We start from the raw sequence: 21,301 nt of genomic DNA, 5'->3' as shown, positions 1-21,301 counted from the left end.
TCATATTGAACATATTGTAACTCGTTCAACAAATACTAAAACCATTAAAAACACATGTTAAAAAAGCTTCCTATCATAAGTCAAAATTAAAAGATGTTCTAATGCTATCCTATGCGTTGCCCCATACCAAGTTAACTGGTGTCTATCTTTCAAGTCTTGCATGTCTTAATGCTCTGTCTAGGTGTGTCCCCAGGTGGTACGTCAGATTTGGAGGCGGCCTGCTGCATTTCCCACCCTTTTATCTTGGTCCCCTAGGTGGCCATCCTCTGGAACGACCAGGCCTGATGGGCCCGGCAGTCTTTCGGATGTCGCAAGTGCCATGGTGCCACCCTGTTCTGCCCATCGAATGCACCTGGGACAGGTGGGGATATTCAGAGGTGCTGGTATTCTGGTACCTACCCTTCAGGAGTCATTGGTATGGGACTCATCGCCTCCTCCTCCCTATGGGGTGCCCGAAGGCCCCTGGGCTACTCCTTGGGATGGGGACTCAGCCAGAGTGAGCTCAGGCAACTCTGCCATCACCTGGTGCTGCCAGTCCTGGAGGCCTGCTTGCGTCTCGAACAGGGTCTCAATGCTTGCGGCCATGGAGTACGGGGACTGTGCCGCGTCTATGCGGGGCAGTGCCATGTCACTCAGGGACCGGCTCGGGCCAGCCAGTGTCAAGCTTAATGCCCTTGGCGCCCGCAGCCATGACCCGTTGCGCCTGTGCCAAGTTCTGGACCATCACTGCTATATCCATGTAGCCCTAGTGCATGGCTGTCTGTGACATGGCAGCCCCATCCTGTGCATCAACCACCGCCCACACAGAGTTTGCCAGGCCTTGGACAACCTGACCCATGGCGGAAACCTTTTACCCAAGGCCTCCACCGTGGATGCCACCCATGTTGCATCGGCCTGGGTGGCTCACAGTTTTGGCACCGCTTCCTGGTCCTGCAGGTGACTGGACACCTCCAATTGCACCTGCAGGCACTGGATGGTTGGTGACACCCCATCATGTAGCCCTGGCTCTGCACTTGCATCTCCAGTATTGATGTGATCACCCTTTCCAGAAGCTCTAGATCCCTCTGGATGGCATCTAATCCCTTGGGTCGAGGCAACCACCGACCAGCTGCCCCCTCGGGAGTTCCTACCTCTACCTGATGTACCGCAGCATGTGTGTCATGCACACCAGATCATGCCCCAGGAGCCTCTTCATTAAAGTGCCCAAGCGAGGTGAGTGTCTCTGCGATGGTGGAGGGTATTGGAGAGAGCAGTCATGAGAAGTCGGTGTTCCCAGACTGGTGTTCCAGGGTTGCGACTGTGGACGAGGGACACCAAATGGTCTCACCTCATCACCAGGTGAGTCTCATGGTTGTGACTGGAGGTGTGGGACACTGGCCGGTTCTGCCTTGTTGGGAAGTGACCCTGCAAGACACAAGACAAACAATGGTTAGTTTGCAGGGAGGTGTGATGTAGGGAGGAGGGATGACTCACGTGCCTAAAGACAATGCATTGGGGACTCACTTAGTTATCCCATGCTAACCTCCGCCTCAGCGACTGCCCGCTCTCCCAGCCCACCGTACCCTCTGCTCGGAGAGGGTGACAAGCCGCCGATCCAATGGGCCCCTCCAGTTTTCTCCCGCTCCCGGCGACTGTGGGTCGCCTTTTCCTGGGGGCGGATAATGCACAGTGTGAGACACTCGGATGCGGGCAGCCCAGGAGATCCGTAGCTAGTGGCCTGTGTGTGCTGGACACCAGCGGTGCCTACCGGTCCGTCTGGTGGGGGCCGCAATGCAGGAGGGATGTTTGGTGTGGGGTTGGGATATGCGGGACTGGGGTGGTGCTAGGGGCACAGAGCTGGAGACTCACCTGGCCACACTGCGCAGGTCATTCCACGTGGAGTGAGTGCTGGCCCATTAGCATGTCCTGTATGGCTCCGGCAGTCGCACCCCCATCAGGACTGTGGAACACCCTCTATTCGGTCCTGTCGTCAGGACTTAGTCTCTCAAATGGAGAACCCCGCCCAAAGTATAATTCTAAGAACAAACTACTTTTCAGCAATTTCTTCAAACAGTGCTGCTGAATACTCACCCTTGGGCAACTTAAAGTTATAAAACAATTAAGTGTAGTTTCTCACAAACAACAACTGCAAAGTTTCCCATCTGCCTTGACTACCCATTGTCTCAAGAACAGAAATTAAATATAAACCATTTAATTTAAAATGTGGTTAACAATAACATTCATAGATGTTGCAGAACAACAGCAAACTCTAAAAGTTAGAATTATCAAAATCTAGGGCAGCACGGTGGTGATGTGTTGGGTATGCTGGGTCTGTGAGGACTGTGTTTACCATAGCAGTGAGAAAGACAGGCTACCAACACTTGTAGAAGTACAACTCTATTTTATTGAACAATGAGCTGTTAAACATACTTGCACTGTGAGTTGACACTATGTTGAGTTGACTGGAGACCTGAGGCTAACCTGACCAGACTATCCTGCTAGCACATGGTGGATGTTCGTGTTGCTGATCACGGGCTCTGGCTGTCTCAGAGGTTGCATCCCAAGAGAGCGGGAAAACTAGTGCCCACTGGCTTTATAGTGGCCGTGTCCTGTCTGGTGATTGGCTGTTGTGTTCTGTGTGTTGATTGTTAATTCAGTGTGTCAGTCAGTGTCTGTCTATGCACCATCATATACTTGTGTGTATATTATGACAGGTGGCACATTGGTGTTTTTTAAAAAAGAATTATCAAAATCTTACAAAATTCAATCCCCACACTCTGCTGAGTATTTACATCTCAGTGCTAAGGTGTTTCACCTCTATACTGGGGTTGAGAGAAAAATAAGTGAATGTCATTGATTGACCTCTGGGATCAAGTCTGCCCCGAGCGCTCTGAGCTACATGAGCCGCCTGGCTCAGTAATGTCCCACTTGAGGGAATTCACTGCATGATGTTTGAGTTGTGCAGCATGCTAGAGGTGTAATGTGCTTCTGTGATGTAGGGTGAACTCAATTATATGATTCATCTCTGGCAGATTTGGATGAATGAAAGCTACAGCCTCCAAGGTCTGCAGCTATGCTCTTGGCTGCCAACATTGAGGCAATCTGGCTATTGCTTCCGGACTTCATCTAAAAGACATAAGACCCAAGCCCAATGATGAAATGAGAGGAGGAAGAGTTTTCATTATCCCCAATCTATCTCCCAGTTCTAATCGAAAGATAAGTCGATACCAATATCATATGGCACTGAAGTCACTACATTATTAAAAGAATTTAGGAATGAAACGACAGAGGTGCTGTTAAAAAAATAATTAGAAGAGGAAATAGTGGCAGATGACTGCTGAACCCTGAATGTTATTCCTCAATTTAAAAGGAAGGTAGAACAAGTCCAGTTAGCATGATTTCAGTGGTAGAAAAGGTAGAAACTTTACTCAAAAAAGTAATTAAAGTAACTTGAGAAACTAAAAATATTCACTCACCTGATGAAGGAGCTGCGCTCTGAAAGCTTGTGATTCCAAATAATCCTTTTGGACTTTAACCTGGTGATGTAAGACTTCTTACTGTGCCCATCCCAGTCCAATGTCGGTATTTCAACATCTTAAAAATATAACAGAATGGATAACAAACTGGTTACAAACCCGAAAACAAAGTAGGGTTTAAGGTTAGCTACTCAGTCTGGAAAAGTGAGAAGAGTTGTTCCTCAGGGTTTGGAGCTGGAATCACTCTTGTTCACAGTTCATCATTTGCAGTCATGATTTAGATTTGGGACCAGGAGGCAGGATACTGAGAGTTAAGAAATTAGGTTCCCGATTTGAAAATGGTCCTGCTCTTCTGATAGGAATAAAGTCCATAAAATTTGTCTGTTTTTAAAACAACAAGAAGCTGTTCTTCAGACAGAAAAATTCATCAGACAGCAATTGGTCCAACTAAACGTCAACTAATCAGGCAAGGCATACATTGAAAGTGAGAGAATAACTCTTTCTAATAAATTACAACTTCAAATTTACCTAAGAGCCAACCTTCCAGAAAGTCAACGACAAAAGGCTTCATAGCTTACTGAAAATCCTCTGCTTTCCAGTACCTTCAATTTAACTGTAGCATCAGCTCATCGAAGAAACTGCAGACCTGCTATGAAAGAGACTGAGACAATCTAATACTGTATTTGTGTTTTTTCCCTCATCGCTACCAATCTTTGTGTGTGATAGTGTGGGTGATTCAAGTGAGTGAGACATCGTGTTTTTATGCCTTCAGGGAAAGTCTGTGACAATAAATAATCTTCCTTATTTTTAAATTCACAAAACGCTTGCTGGTGGAATTTTACCAATTGGGATAGTCACTCTGAGGGTAAAAAAACACATATCTCTCACATACAAAACTTACTGATCTTGGGCAGGAAGGAGACACATAAATTTATGACTTCTGACTTAATTCTAAAGCCACATGCATTTTAATGAGTGAAACACAATTAAATCAAAGAATTGTAGAAAAAATATAAAAACAACAAAAGGAAACAAAATTGAACACTGATTTCATAATATAAGTAATCATAATGTGATTTTCACAAAACATTACCAAATTAAAAACAAGATTCTGCATTTGCAATTAAAGAACTAACTAGTTTCTGTGCCACCAAAAAAGTACTTAGAATTTCTTTAAAACTCAGATCTGTGAATAAAATCTGAATCTATTCCAACTTTCAGTCTAGTCTCTGGGTGTCCCAAAAGAATTAGACACTGTTTGGAAATGTAATTGTTTGTGACTTGATAAATATGCAATAATGTGTATAATAAGCATGTTGACATGGAATTATGATCATTGCTGGTTAAGTTCGCTAAATGGCTGGAGGTACAATATGTTAACTATTAACATTCAGTATGGCTGGAAAGAAAGAATTTCCATCTAATGTAATGCAGTTCATGGTCTCAGGATCTTCTAAAGTACATTGCACTGCAAAAGTAGATTGAATATTGTCACTTGGAAGCATGGTAGCCAATCTTTGCACAGTAAAAGTAAATTAACAGCAGCAAAATAAGTGGTGAGACCGTTGATTTTTAAAGTGTTTAATGCACGATAAATATTGGACATGGCATTGGGAGACCTCTTCCACTCTATTCCCTGATCTATGTAACTGTAATTGATTGCCGAAGACTTAGGGCAGTACAGTAGCACAGTGGTTAGCACAGTTTCTTCACAGCTCCAGCATCTCAGGTTCAATTCCCGGCTTGGTTCACTGTCTGTGCGGATTCTGCACATTCTCCCCGTGTCTGCATGGGTTTCCTCCGGGTGCTCCGGTTTCCTCCCATGGTCCAAAGATGTGCAGGTTAGATCGATTGGCCATGATAAATTGCCCCCAGTGTACACAAAAGGTTAGGTGGGGTTACTGGGTTACGGGGATAGTGTGGAGGCGTGGGCTTAAGCAGGGTGCTCTTTCCATGGGCCGATGCAGACTCGACGGGCCGAATGGCATCCTTCTGCACTGTAAATTCTATGATTGTATGACTGTGGGTGGAGAAAGAGATTAAGTACTGACACCACACATAGAATGTTCCAGAAAGATCTGAGGAACTAAGCTGAGACCATTTGTGTGAAACGCCTGCAAATCTTGGGATGTTTAAAATTATTTTAAATAATCCTGCAGTAGATTTCGAACAAGTGTCAGCTCCGCATTGCTTTAAGATAAATTAGACATCAAAGATATACAACAAACTGGTGAATCAGCACTTCTACAAATATATGGGCTGGGATTCTCTCAGCCCATGCCGGTCCGAAGAATCGCTGAGCCGGACGCGAATCATGTGACGCCGCCCCGACGCCGGTCTGCCGAATCTCCGCCCGGGATGGGCCGAGCGGCAGCTAAAATAATCCGAGTCGTGCCGGCGCCATCCAAGTGTGGTCTTACCCGGCGGGACCTTGGTGTGCATGCATCAGGGAGTCGCCTGGTGGGGCCCTCTGCTGTGGCCTGGCCCGCGATCAGGGCCTACCGATAGGCAGCACAGGTTGGCCTCTCAGGCTGGGGGCCTCCTTTGCTCCGCGGCGGCCCCTGTAGCCCGACACCATGTTGCGTTGGGGCCGGCGCGGAGAAGGGAGCCACTGCGCATGCGCGGATTGGCGCCGGTTGCACTGCGCATGCGCACATTCACGCCGGCTGCAGTGTGCATGCGCAGACCCGCGGCGCACACCTGACGGCGGCATTGGCAGCTGAAGTGGTGTGGGTCGCTCCAGTGCCTTGCTGGCCCCCTGTACGGATTAGAATCACTGTTACTGAGGACATGTTGGCGCCGTCGTGAAACGTGATGGCGTTTACGATGGCGCCAACACTTAGCCTCAGGATCAGAGAATCCCGCCCATGTTTCCTTTGTATTACACTTAAGCATTACCTTAGATTATGGCGGGGATTCTACAACCTTACTCGTGGCTGTGATTTTCCGGACCTCTGAAAGCGAATGGAGTTTTGGCTGGAATGCCAAATTCTCCATTCTCACTTGCAGCAGGGCGTCAACGGATGAGGTCGGAGAATCGGAAAGTGTAATCTATGAGTTGGGAAGAACAACAACTCCTTGACTCAGAAACACGATTGCTATAACTCAGCCATGGCTAACTCTTAAATCTAATCATTACAATTAGTCATGAGGAGTTTTCACCTGGTCATTAATCTTTCCTAATTTCCTCCTGAACCAGATATCATGATATTCCAAAATTAAATTACTATAATGTATTAACCAACTGAATTTGATATAGACAAATGATCCCTTCCTATTTATTGTGTAACTTTAAAGGATACAATTGTATAAAGTGCTGGAAAAACACAGCAGGTCAGTTAGCATTTGCAAAGAGAAACAACCAAGGGCGGGATTCTCCAACCCCCCCCCCCCCCGGCCGGGTCAGAGAATCGCCGGGGGGCGGTGTGAATCCTGCCCCCGCCAGCTGCCGATTTCTCTGGCACCGGGTTTTTGATTGGGACGGGAATCACGCCGCGCTGGTCGGCTGTTGCTAGCAGCGCCCCCCCCCCCCCCGGCGATTCAGTGGCCGCTCTTTTTTGGCGCGCCCCGGCGGCGTAAATCACAACCGGTCCTTACCAGCGGGAACTGGCTCTACGGCCGGCCTGCAGAGTCATCGGGGGGGGGGGGGGGGCGCAGGGGGATCTGGCTTCGGGGGGGGTTCCCCCACGCTGGCCTGGCCCGCCATCGGGGCCCACCGATCTGCGGGCGGGCCTGTGCCATGGGGGCACTCTTTCCCATCTCTGTCAACCTCCGCCATGGCCAGTGTGGAGAAGAACCTCCCCTGCACATCCGCTGGGATGACCCCAGCACACGGTGGCGCACCCACGCATGCGCCAATTCGCGCCGGCCGGCGGACGCACTTCGGCGCCGGTTGGCGTGGCGCCAAGCCCTTCCGTGCTGGTTGGCACAGCACCAAGCCCTTCCATGCTGGTTGGCGCAGCGCAAAATACTCCGGCGCCAGCCTCGCCCCCTCCGCACCTTCGGGGTGGCCCAACGCCGGAATGGTTCACACCACTCCTCGACGCCTGAGTGGCCCGCCCCGCCGGTTCGCGGAGAATCCCGCCCCAATTAACCATTTAGAGGAGAATCATAGAATTCCTACAGTGCAGAAGGAGGCCCTTCAGCCCATCGAGTCTGCACTGACCCTCTGAAAGAGCACCCTATCTAGGCCCAGTCTCCTGCTCTATTCCCTTAAACTCACCTAATCTGTACATCTTTGGGCACTAAGGGACAATTTATCCTGGCCAATTAACCTAATCTGCACATCGTTGTACTGTGGAAGGAAACCAGAGCACCCGAACGAAATCCACATAGACACGGGGAGAAATTGCAAGCTTCACACAGTGAAGTCACCCAAGGTGGGAATTGAACCCATGTCCCTGGTGTTGTGTGGAGTGCTAACCACTGTGCCACCGTGCCATATGTACCTGAAATGTGAACCTGTAATTTATCTTTACACATGTTAACTTACCTGCTGTGTACTTCCATCAGCTTCAGTTAATTGTTTTTCTTATTTAACTAAACTATCCAAAGTTCCGTGCACTTCAGATTCTACCTTCACATTTCTAAGATGCATGTTCAAATCTCCAATAATGTTTTATTTACTTTTAAGATGGTGAAAATAGGCTCCTCGTGTAGAAATATTTAAGCATCAAAGCTTTAAATTTGGAGAATGACAGGTAAAATTAATCTGAACGATAATGGCTGACAATTATGTGAACTTGGACTAAATAGTGAAAAATTAAGTCATCTCATAATTTTGGTCGATTTTGTGCTTAAAATATCCATCGACTGCAGAATTGCAATTGTAGAAGCAAGTAGAATGCTGAACAATATATTAAGGACTGTATCTGTCTTTGGTCACAGAGATAGATGATGAAAGACACACAAGTGCTGGAGGCAGTTCAGCCATGAGGTTGATACTTAGGCCAGAATTCTCTGGCCTTTGGGATTCACTTTACCCACCTTCAGGGCACCCCTGCCCATGGTGCAGCTTGGGGTGGCTTCAATGGGCTATCCCATTGACAAAGCTGTGGGAGTATAGAATTCTGCCACAAAGCAAATGGTGCACTGCCGAGAACCACGCAGCTGGGGGACTGGAGAATCCTGCCCTTATTAGTGTCAGAATTATGAGGGTACACTGTCTAACTGAGGTTGTTGCAGGCCTGAAAGGATAGAACTGAATGGTAATCATAATGGAATGCTAATCATGACAAGGTGCTTCATACATGTGCTATCAAACAACGGGACACAAAAGGAAATATCGGACAGATGACCAAAAGCTTGGTCAAAGGTTGTAGGTTTTAAGGAGCATCTTAAAGGAGGAAGGAGAGTTAGGAGGCGGAGCGGTTTTGGGAGGGAATTCCAGAGGTGGCTGCTGGAGGCATGGCCACCAGTTATGGAGTGATTAAAATCAGGGATGCTCAAGCAACCAAACTTTGAGGAGGTGCAGACATTTAGGAGGGTTTTGGGGTTGAAAGTGATTATGAAGGTGGGGTGGGGATGGGGGGATGATCAGAGACCATGGAGGGACTTGAAAACAATGAGAATTTTAAAATCAAGGCGTTGTTCAACTGGGAACCAAAGTAGCTGCACAAGCACCGGTGATGGGAAACAAGAACAAAAAGAGAACATTGATTCAAACAAGCAAAAGGAAATATCAAGACTGAAAAAAGTGGTGAAGAGTGATAATTACATGAAATAAAATTCCAGGTTGCACCTTTTGAGATGGCATATGCGATATTTGCTTTTATTAGCCAAGGCATAAAATGTACGTGTAGGGAGAGTATCATGGAGCTGTATAAATGAACGTAAGGCCACAGGTAGAGCATTGTGTGCAGTTCTGGTCACCACACTCTTGGAAGGAAATGATTGCAATAGAAAGGATGCAGAGTAGATTCACCAAGATGTTGCCTGGGCTGGAGAGTTTCAGCTATGAAGAGGGGCTGGTTAGAGCAGAGAAGGCTGAGGAGGGACCTGATTGAAGGATACAAAATTATGAGGGACATAGATAGGTTAGACAGAAAGGAACTTTTCCCCTTAGTAGAGGGTCAACAACCAGGGGACATAGATTTACGGTAAGGGGCAGATTTAGAGGGGATTTGAGGGAAAACATTTTCACCCAGAGGGTGGTGGGAATCTGGAACTCACTGTCTGAAAGGGTGGGGGAAGCAGGAACCCCCCCATATAAGAAACATTTCGATGAGCACTTGAAACGCCCATGTCATGCAAGGCTACTGACAAAGTGCTGGAAAATGAGATTAGAATGGGTAGGTGCTTGAAGACCGGTGCAGACATGATGGGTTGAAGGGCCTCTTTTTGTGCTATAAAACTGACTTAACATGCCACAGAGGTGCAACCTGAACTTAATCCCTCCAGTCCAAGGCTCAGTGTGTTAAAACCACCCACCACTACATCACAATGGTCCAAATTGTTCTGTTGAATGACAGTAAAACTGCCGGCATTCATCATCATTACAACTGTGAAATTGACAGTAACTTCCAAATCCGCAGGTGCATTATATGCGGAAATCCAGAAGTTGTTGACAGTGATTCTATGCACTGTTGAAGTCCTCATCTCCAACAATTAGGAAAAATCACTTGAATTGACACGAAGCTGCCCTCTTACGCTCTATATCATTGTCAAACAAAAACCCCAATGATTGAGGAGTCACTGGGTTTTTAATGTTTTAACTCTAAATTATCGCTGAAGACCTCTCTGACCCGGAAAAAACTAATTTTATTTTTAGAATGCAAAATTTCTAGATTTGATTCAAAGCTTTTTACTGTTTTAATTTTTCTTGTAAAACTTCATGATATTACATAACTTACCTTGAGCATGCTCCAGTCTTTATTTTGCTCAGTAAACCTTTTTAAAAAGTGAATGATAATCAATGCATTTTAATTCTTGGTTTTCTATCTGGGCAATTCTTCAGTGTGTTTAGCTGCTTTATTATCATCATGGTTGCTGGCCATGTAGAAACCCCCTTGACTTGGTGTCAGAATCAAACTACATCAGAAAAGTTGAACTCTGCACCCCAGTGACTGGTCCTTGTTGACAATGAGGCCAGAGCACAATCACTTCACGGTGGAAAATCAGAGTCAATAACCTTGGGTTTTAAACATGTCAGGACATCAGACTGGAAGTATTGGCTTTCCTGTGTAGTTGTCATGTGTACTTGTCTATTAGAGGGGTAGGGGAACTAATACTTCCTTTATAAAGTGATGAATGCTAACCCCAGCAGCATGCCAGCTTCGAAAGTCAAACTATGCGGGGAGATGACCATGATCATGGGTGTTGCTGATGGGTTTGCACAGCCTGACACTGAAAGAGATAGTTCTGTTCAATTTTAATCAGTGTTTGTTATAAGAAGCGATTAAAGAGTCTTGTTTTGTTTCCTTGGCCTCTGTGTTTTAACTGAATAGACCTATGCCTTTGTTATCCAGAACTCATTTAGTTTATAGTGAAAACATCAAAGCTGAGCGATTACAGATGAGGTGATAAAACTACAGGGGGTTATTTGAAGAAAGCCGAGGGTGACAGTTAAACTCCTTCCTGTATTAGGCACTGCAGGATTCATTTCAATCTGAGCTCAAGTTGTTTGAAATATTTAATTGTGAGAGAACTCCGATCTCTCCCAATTTAGCAGAAATGATGTGGACCGCGTTGAAATTAGTTGTGTTCATTTTCTCCTTATTTTCTCTTTATTTGTGGGGGCGTCCTCTGCGATGAAGTAGTTACGCTATCACTGCTAACTGCGCTAACATTAAGGGCTGGATTTCCTCATTCAGATCGGAATGAAACGGAGACGAGATAACAACAAAAAGCGCTGACAGAGCGTATGGCAGTTTGCCACCTCCATTTCGGAAGATTTTCCTGAGGACTTGTGAGGAACAAACAGACTTGGGAGGGAAAACAAAGCTGCCCGCCTCCTTAATTAGTTATAATGAGGTCATTAAGGAGCTTGTTGAGAGCTTCCCTTCTGACCTCCTGAGACTTTTATGAGGTTGTGTAGTCGTTTGGAGCTCTCTGAGGTTGACCAGCTGAAAACTGGCGGGAAAAGGGCCGCAGTGCTGAAGCAGTTTGTATTTATAGCAAAAGTAAACGTTTGGACAAAAATGTACCGAGCAGTCATAGAATTTGAGTAACCAGTCTTTCTCCACACACTGTCCCGGGTCGCAGCTCACCATTTGCTCTGACTACTTTGAACAGGAAGGTTTTTTTTTTAAAAAACAGCACACACAAACAGCTGCGGTGGTGTCTGCTGATTCTAGCCAGAATTCGACCTCTCTCCCTGGTGTCCTCCCCCCCTCCCCCCCTATACCTCTCGCTGCCTGGGGAAAGCGGGCAGCATAATCAAAGACCCCTCCCACCTGGCTTACCCACTCTTCCAACTTCTTCCATCGGGCAGGAGATAAAAAAGTCTGATAACATGCACGAACAGACTCAAAAACAGCTTCTTCCCCGCTGTTACCAGACTCCTAAATGACCCTCTTATGGACAGATCTGATTAATACTATGCTCCTGTATGCTTCACCCAATGCCGGTGTCTATGTATTTACATGGTGTACCTTTAGTTGCCCTATTACGTACTTTATTTTCATGTACAAATGATGGGCAGGATTCTCCAATAATGGGGCTATGTCCCCATGCCAGTGTCAAAACGCAGGCGTTTCATTCTGGACTTTCCTTAAGACAGGCAAAACGTGGTTAGAACCACGCCAGCGGGAACTTGGCCAGTTTTCCTGGGAGAATTGCCGCGGGGGCCTCTGTCAATGGCCCCCTACCCGTGCCGCATTATTGTGTGCACGCGATTTGCGGATCCCAGAGAATCACGGGAGCTGCGTCGACCATTATCCATCCCCGCGCCAATTGCGATTTCGGAGCGGAGGCTCGGAGAATCCAGCCCAATATGTTTGAGCTGCACGCAGGAAAAGTACTTTTCAATGTACCTCAGTATACGTGACAATAAACTAATCCAAACACAAATTGGCATTGGTCACATTGCTTCACAACCCTTTCTATATCCGTAATGATGCCAAATATAGCTTCTCACTAGCATTTTCATCTGTGACACACCCAAATGGGTGCTATGCAATTCTTCAAACAGTAATTCTCTTCCTCGTATGGGGACAACCATTGCGTTCCCCAAAGGATGACACCATCCTCACAACTAAGCTCATATTTCCTGAGCTGATAAGGCTTCATTTCTTCTGAAGCTTTCTCATTCTGCTGTATGTTTGGCCATCAAAGATTTAACCCTCAATAACAATAGGTCTCTATTAGTTAATTACTTAATTTGCTGTGCTGTCACAGGTAACGAGTCCATAAAGTTTAAAGCCAGTACATTCTCTTGCGGTAGGAGAGTGGGTGGCGTGCTTTCTGGTAACAGGAGGCGACATTGGGTATGTGAGCCAATGGTCGATGTTCGAAAGTTTATTCGTAGGCTGATAAGAACAGCGGCCAACATTGTATCCGAGCAGAAGCAATTGGTGGGATCACTTTGTCTTCCTTGAAGAGCTTGTGGTTTGTGATAATAGTAAAAGGGCGGCATGGTGGTACAGTGGTTAGCACTGCTGTCTCACAGCACTAGGGACCCTGGTTCAATTCTGGCCTTGGGTCACTGTCTGTGTGGAGTTTGTACGTTCCTGCCATGTCTGCATGTTTCCCTCCTGGTGCTCCGGTTTCCTCCCACAGGCCAAAGGTGTGTGGGTTAGGTGGATTGGCCATGTTAAATTGCCCCTTATGTCCAGGGATGTTCAGGTTAGGTTATGGGGTTACGGGAATATAGCAGGGTGGACAGGGAAGTAGACATGGGTACAGTGCTCATTCGAAGGGTCGGTGCAGACTCGATGGGCCGAATGGCTTCCTTCTGCATTGTAGGAATTCCATGATGGAACATCTTGATGCTGTTGACAATAGTCAGTACTTCTGCATTGATACTAATATCTTTCTTGTGACTGTGTGTCCGAGAGTCTACATTCATTCCGACACATAACCGATGACCACTTCATCTTCCATCAGACAGCCCACAGCAAATGCTAATGTTTATGGCCAGCTACATTTCACACCGGCTTATCACTCATCCTTCCCCTTCCCGGATGATCGTTCCAAGACCTTGTTTCCATCTCTCGCCCCGGCACCTTTTGTCGAAAACAATCGATCTCACAGTTGGGGGCCACCATCTGCTGTCCTTTTTCCTGTTTCAGAATCTGCCCCTCAGCTCTTAATGTCTATTTTGTTTCTTCAGTGTCTCAGTAACTTGGTCACATTTCCCAGCAGACTTTGGGCCAGGGCCACATTTAAGCAAGGAGGATGTTGTACAAGTAAGTGGTCTCAGTGCGAGGAACGATGCGTGATTTGAAATTCGGCTCGAGATCAAGCTTTTCTGTGATTTAGTTCAGCCTGATTAAATGGTCAGGAGAGGGATAGAGTTAATGACAAGTGACAAAGTTTATCGCAGGAGAATAATCAAAGTTTTTTGTTTTCAAAATTGCTGAAGGTTTGTCTCACCCATGTGTTTGTGTCAGATCGGCAGTGGGCAGAAAGTTGGATAGGGATTGAGAGGTAAACCTGGGGTATCAATACCGAACTTCTAGAAGCTGACCATGTGGCTGGTACAGTATGTATTTGAGGAAAAGAGATGGAGGCCAAGCAAAAATATTTGACAAACTCCATGGGTTACTGAGTAAGAAGAAAAAACATTCATGGGGATGAATTGGTCGAACTGAAATCATACCAGGGCAGACTTAGGGAAAGATAAATGAAACAGTAGGTGCAGCCACTTAGATTGTTTTTCTGATGTAGAGTGTACCTCATCCTTATTTGGTGCTGGCTACCCATAAGTGGCAAGAGGGATACCAAATATCCGACCCACTCCAAATAGGTCTGCAGCCAATGAATAGCAGAGTAGTGCTGGTTTCCCTGGACTCGATGGTATTCTGTTCCCCAGAAGAGGAATTGGAGACTTTGGCTGGTTCCACTCTCTCAGCAGAATAGTTACCCTGAAAAAGTTAGAAGGATTAAAACCACTTCTAACTCATGGGTAACTATGTTACGGCTTGGAAATCCAGGTGAGAAACATGCAGCTACAGGCTAAGGCAAGAGAAAAGGGGTGGAGTGGCAAATTGATGCTGCCACTCCACCAGAGATTCGGCTCATGATAATGAGCTGCCAGAAAGAATAGTGACCACGGCGCATCTCCCTGTGCATTCATTTGTGGGGGCATTCGCATTTATCAGCCTATATTTCTCAGGGGGTTTGGTTTCCATAGAACACTAGCACTGTTTCACGCTGGATCCAAATTAGTTTCAATGTTTTGTCCCTGTATGCACCTTCAGTTTGTTGCCATTTAATTAAGCTGCCAAGTTTCATGACAGAATAAATGGTTCCTGAACATAGAATCAATATGAAGATGGTATGCTAAACTGATTCTGAATGCACAGGGGTTGCTTTGCAAAGGAAATTTAGGGGCTATATTGTTTAGTAAAGAAAACATTATTGGATTTTTAAAAAATCAAGCTGGTTCAGTGCATTCTGTCTGGAATGGTGTCTGTCCAAAACCGTGTTTCCGAAATTGGTTAAAGACTGACAGGAAGAGTGACACACAAATATCATATTGAATTATGAGACAGCAGAATAATTTGAGTTTTCAAGCTTTGTTTGAAGTGATGAGTTGCATTTATGGAAGTTGCATGAATCTAATTGTTCGGTGTGTCATTTTTATTAACCAGGCTGTTTTATAATGTTTTCAGAATATGTCTTGCATGATGTTTTTAGTCAGTTATTGGTCACGATATTGAGCAACCCCAGTATAACGAATTTCAGTTTGTCAGTAGTGATAAATCATATTTACAGTTTCCCACTGGAGTCATCACTGCAGCTCACGAAAGCATGGCATAAAAATAGTAGATAGCCAAAAGTACTGATCTGTGGTACGGCCAGTCTATTTTTCTCTATCGAGCACAGTTGTCGCCATGCATTCACAGAATAACCGGTCAGACCAAAAGGAAAAATAAAAAAGATAATGAATTTGAGCCCAGCTTCATTTTTGTTTTAAGTAATCTTAATTGTTTTTGAGAGCAGTACATTGAAATTATCCACTTTGGTTGCCCTGATTTGATTACAAATACTTTTCAGATATTATCTCTTGTGACATTAAATTTAAGATGAATATTAATATCTTTGAAAAATCCAATTTAAATTTTGGGAATGGAAATCATTTCTTTCTGCCTTTAGTTTTTTTAAAATTTCTTCCTATTAGTCTTTTTGGAACATGTGGCTTAGCTGTGAAGCAGCCCAAAGTTATGTGCTGCTCACCACATCCACCAGCTGGGAAGTTTCAAGAATGACAAAATGATTATGGAAAGGATGAGCTGGAACACAAAAGCCACCCAGCGAAGCAAAATGTGAAAAAGGAACAAGATGCTGATCTGGCCAGAATCTCAGTCACAGTAAGCCAGCAATTCTGAAGGTCATCGAGAGACATGAATAATTTAGATATTCTTTGTAGGATTCTCGTCCTGGGGAGAAAGGTGGGAATAATATTCCAAGTATGCTTTTGAAAGTATCATGCCCTTGGGAAAAGTACTGGAAAATAAAGAAAAAAACACTTGTGAAATTGTCTCAATGGTGGAAATAACAGTAAGAAGTCTAACACCAGGTTAAAGTCCAGCAGGTTTGTTTTGAATCACTAGCTTTCGGAGCACTGCTCCTTCCTCATGTGAATGAAGAGGTAGGTTCCAGAAACATATATATATATATAGACAAAGTCAAAGATGCAAGATGATACTTTGAATGCGAGTCTCGTCAAAGTATCATCTTGCATCTTTGACTTTGTCTATATATATGTTTCTGGAACCTACCTCTTCCTTTACCTGAGGAAGGAGCAGTGCTCCGAAAGCAAGTGATTCGAAACAAACCTGTTGGACTTTAACCTGGGGTTGTAAGACTTCTTACTGTGCTCACCCCAGTCCAACGCTGGCATCTCCACATCGTGAAAATAACGATGCAGAGTTAACGTGGTTCTTTTATACTTCACTAATTTAACCCATGAAGCAACAGTGCAAACCCATTATTATGCTTCAAATGCACATTTTAAGTACATGCCCAGTAACAAAGTGAACAACAAACAAGATATGTTGTGAATGAATACTATTTGATAGACAACATTTAATATTCTATAAACAGCGAATGGTAAAGTCAGACTTTGCAAGGTAGCTTATCAATTCTGAACATGGACTAAAATTGAAAGGTATGCTTATGCTCATCCAAAGTAGTGCAAATCGTTTGAAGAGTTTGTTGTAATTCTTCAATGCAAGGTAGTCATTTTGTACTTAGACTTGGGCTTCTTTTCAATATAATGGCCCAGGTCTTCTGGTCTCCAAAAGGTCATACACCAGAGGTACCCAGAAGATGTACTGGGCAACCCTCATGCATTGATTTCACGGAAATTGCCTGAGAAATTTCAACTTCCATTGGGAAATTACCCTGCACCTGTAAAACTTGGATTTCAAGTTCGAGACTTCAGACAGTTCTGTTTCACTTCGCAGAACAGTCACCCAAGAAAATCTAGAGGATTAAAACAAGTGTCAACTCAGGGTAACTACTGCGCCCTTGGACTCCCTACCACTGACCACTTAACTATCCCCTCCATCCCTCCTGACAACACCCCTGAACTGACTGCCCTCTGACTCCACAGACTGCCTTCCTATCCTCCTGACCACCCTCCTGACCACCCTGACTTTGTCATGACATCCAACCCAACCCTCCAAACAAACGTACCACTCACCCATTTACCTCATAAGCTTACCTTCTCTCTTTAACTTTTCAGTTTTATCATTTAAGTAGAGGGCTGTTTAGACTTACCAGAATACGGCAGCTAATACCTGTAAAGAAGAGGGCATGGCTTGGTTTTCCCAATGCTCCAACACTATGAAGGAAGGAATCCAGGAGCACGTCTGCGCCACATTTCAAGGATCGCAAGGGATTCCATCACAAATCCCACTTTCGGGTGCCATTTTGAAAAGGCCCCCCCCCGCCCCCACACACACACATATACACAGACCCACACACAGTGTGGGATGTGCTGGGCCACTCCCTCCTACACACACAACGCAAGCATGAGGGTAAACTGACCCCATACCCCTCAATGACCTCCACCGGAGAACCCCCACCAAAGACCCCCATTACCAGAGACCCCCACCAGACCCCCCCCCCCCCCCCCCCCCACGAAACCCCTCTCCCACCAGAGACTCCCATCATTTCCACCCTCCTTGCTAAAATTGGCCCTTGATGGGAAACTGTTTTAAAAATCAGCTGGAACATAAAGAAATACCAGTCTCAGTTGGTAAAATAACTGCAGAGTTTAATGTTGAGCAACAAGACTTATTTATTTTCATTCATGGGGTGTGGGCATTTCTGGCTATATCAGCATTTATTGCCAATATCTAATTACCCTTGAGAAGGTGAGGTAAGCTGCCTTATTGAACCTCTGCAGGGCATTCCAGAATTTGACCCAGCGACATTGAATGAACAGCAATATTTTTCCAAGTCAGGGTGGCGAGTGACTTGGAGAGGAACTTCCAAGTGGTGGTGTTCCAACGCATGCTGCCTTTGTCTTTCTAGGTGATACGATTTGGGGGGTTGGAACGTGCTGTCTAAGGAGCCATGGTGAGTTCCTGCCATGCATTTTGTTGATGCACATACTGTTGCCACTGTGCACGATGGTGGAGGGAGTGGAGATTTTTGGATGGGGTGCCAATCAAGCGGGCTACTTTGACCTGGGTCCTGTCGAGCTTATTGATTGTTATTGGAGCTATGCTCATCCAGGCAAATGCAGAGAATTATATCACACTCTGTGTACCATGTAGATGGGGGACAAGTTTGGGAGTCAGGAGGTGAGTTACTCGTTGCAGGATTCCTTGCATCTGACCTGTTGTTGTAGCCACAGTATTTATATGGCTAATCCAGTTCAGTTTCTAGTCAATGGTAACCCCCAAGATGTTTATAGTGGAAGATTCAGTGATGGCAAGCCATTGAATGTCAAAGGACGATGGTTATATTCTCTTTTGTTGATGATGGTCATTGCTTGGCACTTGAACGGCATGAAATGAAAAAATGAAATGAGAATCGCTTATTGTCACAAGTAGGCTTCAAATGAAGTTACTGTGAAAAGCCCCTAGTCGAATGTAACTTGCCACCTGTCAGCCCAAGCCTAGATATTGTCCAGGACTTGCTACATCTGGACATGGACTGCTTCTGTGTCTGAGGAGTCGCAAATAGTGCTGAACATTGTGCAGTCATTTGTGAACATCCCCACTTCTGACCTTATGAAGGAAAGGAAGGAAAGGCATTGATGTAGCAGCTGAAGATGGTTGGGCCTAGAACACTACTCTGAGGAACTCCTGCAGTGATGTCCTGGAGCTGAGATGATTTCCCTCCAACAGCGACAACCAATTTCCTTTATGCTAGGAATGACTCCAGCCGGCAGATAGCTTTCCCCCGATTCCCATTGACTCGATCAAATTCTGCCTTGAAGTCAAAGGCTCGCTTGTCTCACCTCTGAAGTTCAACTCTTTTATCCATGTTTGAACCAAGGCTATAATGAGGTCAGGAGCTGAGTGATCCTGGCGGAATCCAAACTGAGCATCAGTGAGCAGATAAAAGCAAATTACTGCGGATGCTGGAATCTGAAACCAAAAAGAAAATGCTGGAAAATCTCAGCAGGTCTGGCAGCATCTGTAGGGAGAGAAAAGAGCTAATGTTTCAAGTCCAGATGATCTTTTGTCAAAGCTATGATACAGAGAATGTGGGAAATATTTATACTGTAGAGTGAGAATGAAAGATGAGTCATTGCCTTTCACACCTTGTGTTCTCTCTCGGGACTGCCATTAGCACTCTTTCCCCATGGTTTCTGTGGCTATTAGAAACCGGGGGCGGGATTCTCCGCCGGCAGGAATTTCCGTTTTGCCGGCGCCCGGGGGGTTTCCCGATGGCATGGGGCTGCCCCACAGTGGGAAACCCCATTGACCGGCCAACGTAACAGAGAATTCCGCGGCGGGTCGAGGCAAAAATGTGGCGCGACGGGGCGGAGAATCCAGCACCCCGTTTCCCTGGGTTTCTGTGGCTATTACTCATCTTTCATTCTCACTCTACAGTATAAATATTTCCCACTTTCCCTGTATCATAGCTTTGACAAAGGGTCATCTGGACTCGAAACGTTAGCTCTTTTCTCTCCCTACAGATGCTGCCGGACCTGCTGAGATTTCCATCTGTGAGCAGGTTATTGCTGAGCAAGTGCCACTTGATGTCACTGTTGATGACCTCTTGCATCACTTTACATATGATTTGTCCTGCTTTTTGTGTACATGAAATGAAATGAAATGAAATGAAAATTGCTTATTGTCACAAGTAGGCTTCAAATTAAGTTACTGTAAAAAGCCCCTAGTCGCCACATTCCGGCACCTGTTTGGGGAGGCTGGTACATGAATTGAACCATGCTGCTGGCCTGCCTTGTTCTGCTTTCAAAGCCATCGATTTAGCCCTGTGCTAAACATGACATGCCTGGACAGTTTTCCACATTGCCAGGTAAATACCAATGATGTAGCTGTACTGGAACATCTTGGCTAAGGGCGTGGCAAGTCCTGGAACACAAGTGTTCAGTATTATTGTTGGAATATTGTGAGGGTCCATAGCCCTTACAGTATCCAGTGACTTCAACTGTTTCTTGATACATGTGGCATGAACCAAATTGATTGAAGACTGACGTCTGTGATGCTGGGGATCTCCGGAGGAGATGGATCATCCACTCGGCATGCCTGGATGAAGATTGTTGTGAATGCTTCAGTCTTATCTTCTGCACTGATGTGCTGGGCTCCCCCAACATTGATTGTGGGAATATTTGTGTAGCTTCCTGACCCAATGCTTTGTTTAATTGTTCACCAATATTCACAACTGTATGTGGCAGGACTGCATAGATCTGATCGGTTGGTTGTGAGTTTGCTCAGCTCTGTCACTTACTTGCTGCTTATGCTATTTGTCACACAATTAGTCCTGTAATGTAGTTTCACCAGGTTGGCACCTCATTTTTAGGTGTGCCCAGTGCTGTTCCTGGCATGTCCTCCTCCACTCTTCATTGACCCAGGCTTGATTTCCTAGCTTGATAATAATGGTAGAGTGGGGGGTATAAACCCCATGAGGTTGCAGATTGTGGCCGCGTACAATTCTGCTTCTGCTGATGGCCAACAGCACCTCATGGATGCCCAGTCTTGAGTTGCTAGATCTGCTTGAAATCTGTCCCTTTAGAATGATGGTACTGCCATACAATACGATGTAGGGTAGCCTCAATCCGAAGCTGGGACTTCGTCTTTTCTTAAACTTCGTCATTTCTTTTGGCATTCAATATAAAAGCTTGCCATTTGTGTTGTTACCTGGGTTTTACTGTGCACCTCGATTAATTTTAAAATTGATTTGTAACTATTAATGATCACCTTCTTTGGTTATATCCATGGTTAATACCCTGGGCGGTATTCTCCCAGCCCAGGGCCGGGCTGGAGAATCCATGCAACCGGGCCACGCTGCCCCAACGCTGGCACGCGATTCTTCACGGAGCGGAGAATTGGCGCCGGCGTGTGTGTTGTGGCGCCGGTCGCGGGCCGCTGTACGTGGCCGGGCTTCTGATTCTCAGCCCGGGATGGGCCGAGCGGCCGCTCTAAAAAGGCAGAGTCCCGCCGGCGCTGTCCACACCTAGTTTCAGCCGGCGGGAACTCTGCGCACAGGGTTAGGGGGGCGGCCTGTGGAGGGAGGGCCTCTGATGGGGCCTGGCC

At 45.7% G+C, this 21,301-nt stretch overlaps 1 protein-coding gene and 1 long non-coding RNA gene across 6 annotated transcripts in view; one reads left to right on the top strand and one right to left on the bottom strand.

The window, feature by feature from the left end:
• The window catches only part of LOC119979037 (neuron navigator 1-like), an 806,372-nt gene that overhangs the window by 516,759 nt on the left and 268,312 nt on the right, over positions 1 to 21,301 (top strand). The window lies entirely within an intron of this gene.
• The window catches only part of LOC119979038, a 75,662-nt gene that overhangs the window by 866 nt on the left and 53,495 nt on the right, over positions 1 to 21,301 (bottom strand). Inside the window, exon 2 of the long non-coding RNA XR_005463625.1 lies at positions 3,456 to 3,573. This is a non-coding gene — a long non-coding RNA (uncharacterized LOC119979038). The remainder of the gene's footprint in view (positions 1 to 3,455; positions 3,574 to 21,301) is intronic.

Source organism: Scyliorhinus canicula, chromosome 15 (assembly GCF_902713615.1).
Source record: "Scyliorhinus canicula chromosome 15, sScyCan1.1, whole genome shotgun sequence".
NCBI classification, from domain to species: domain Eukaryota; kingdom Metazoa; phylum Chordata; class Chondrichthyes; order Carcharhiniformes; family Scyliorhinidae; genus Scyliorhinus; species Scyliorhinus canicula.
Note: the sequence above shows the minus strand (reverse complement) of the source record. Positions and strands in the feature narration are given on the sequence as shown.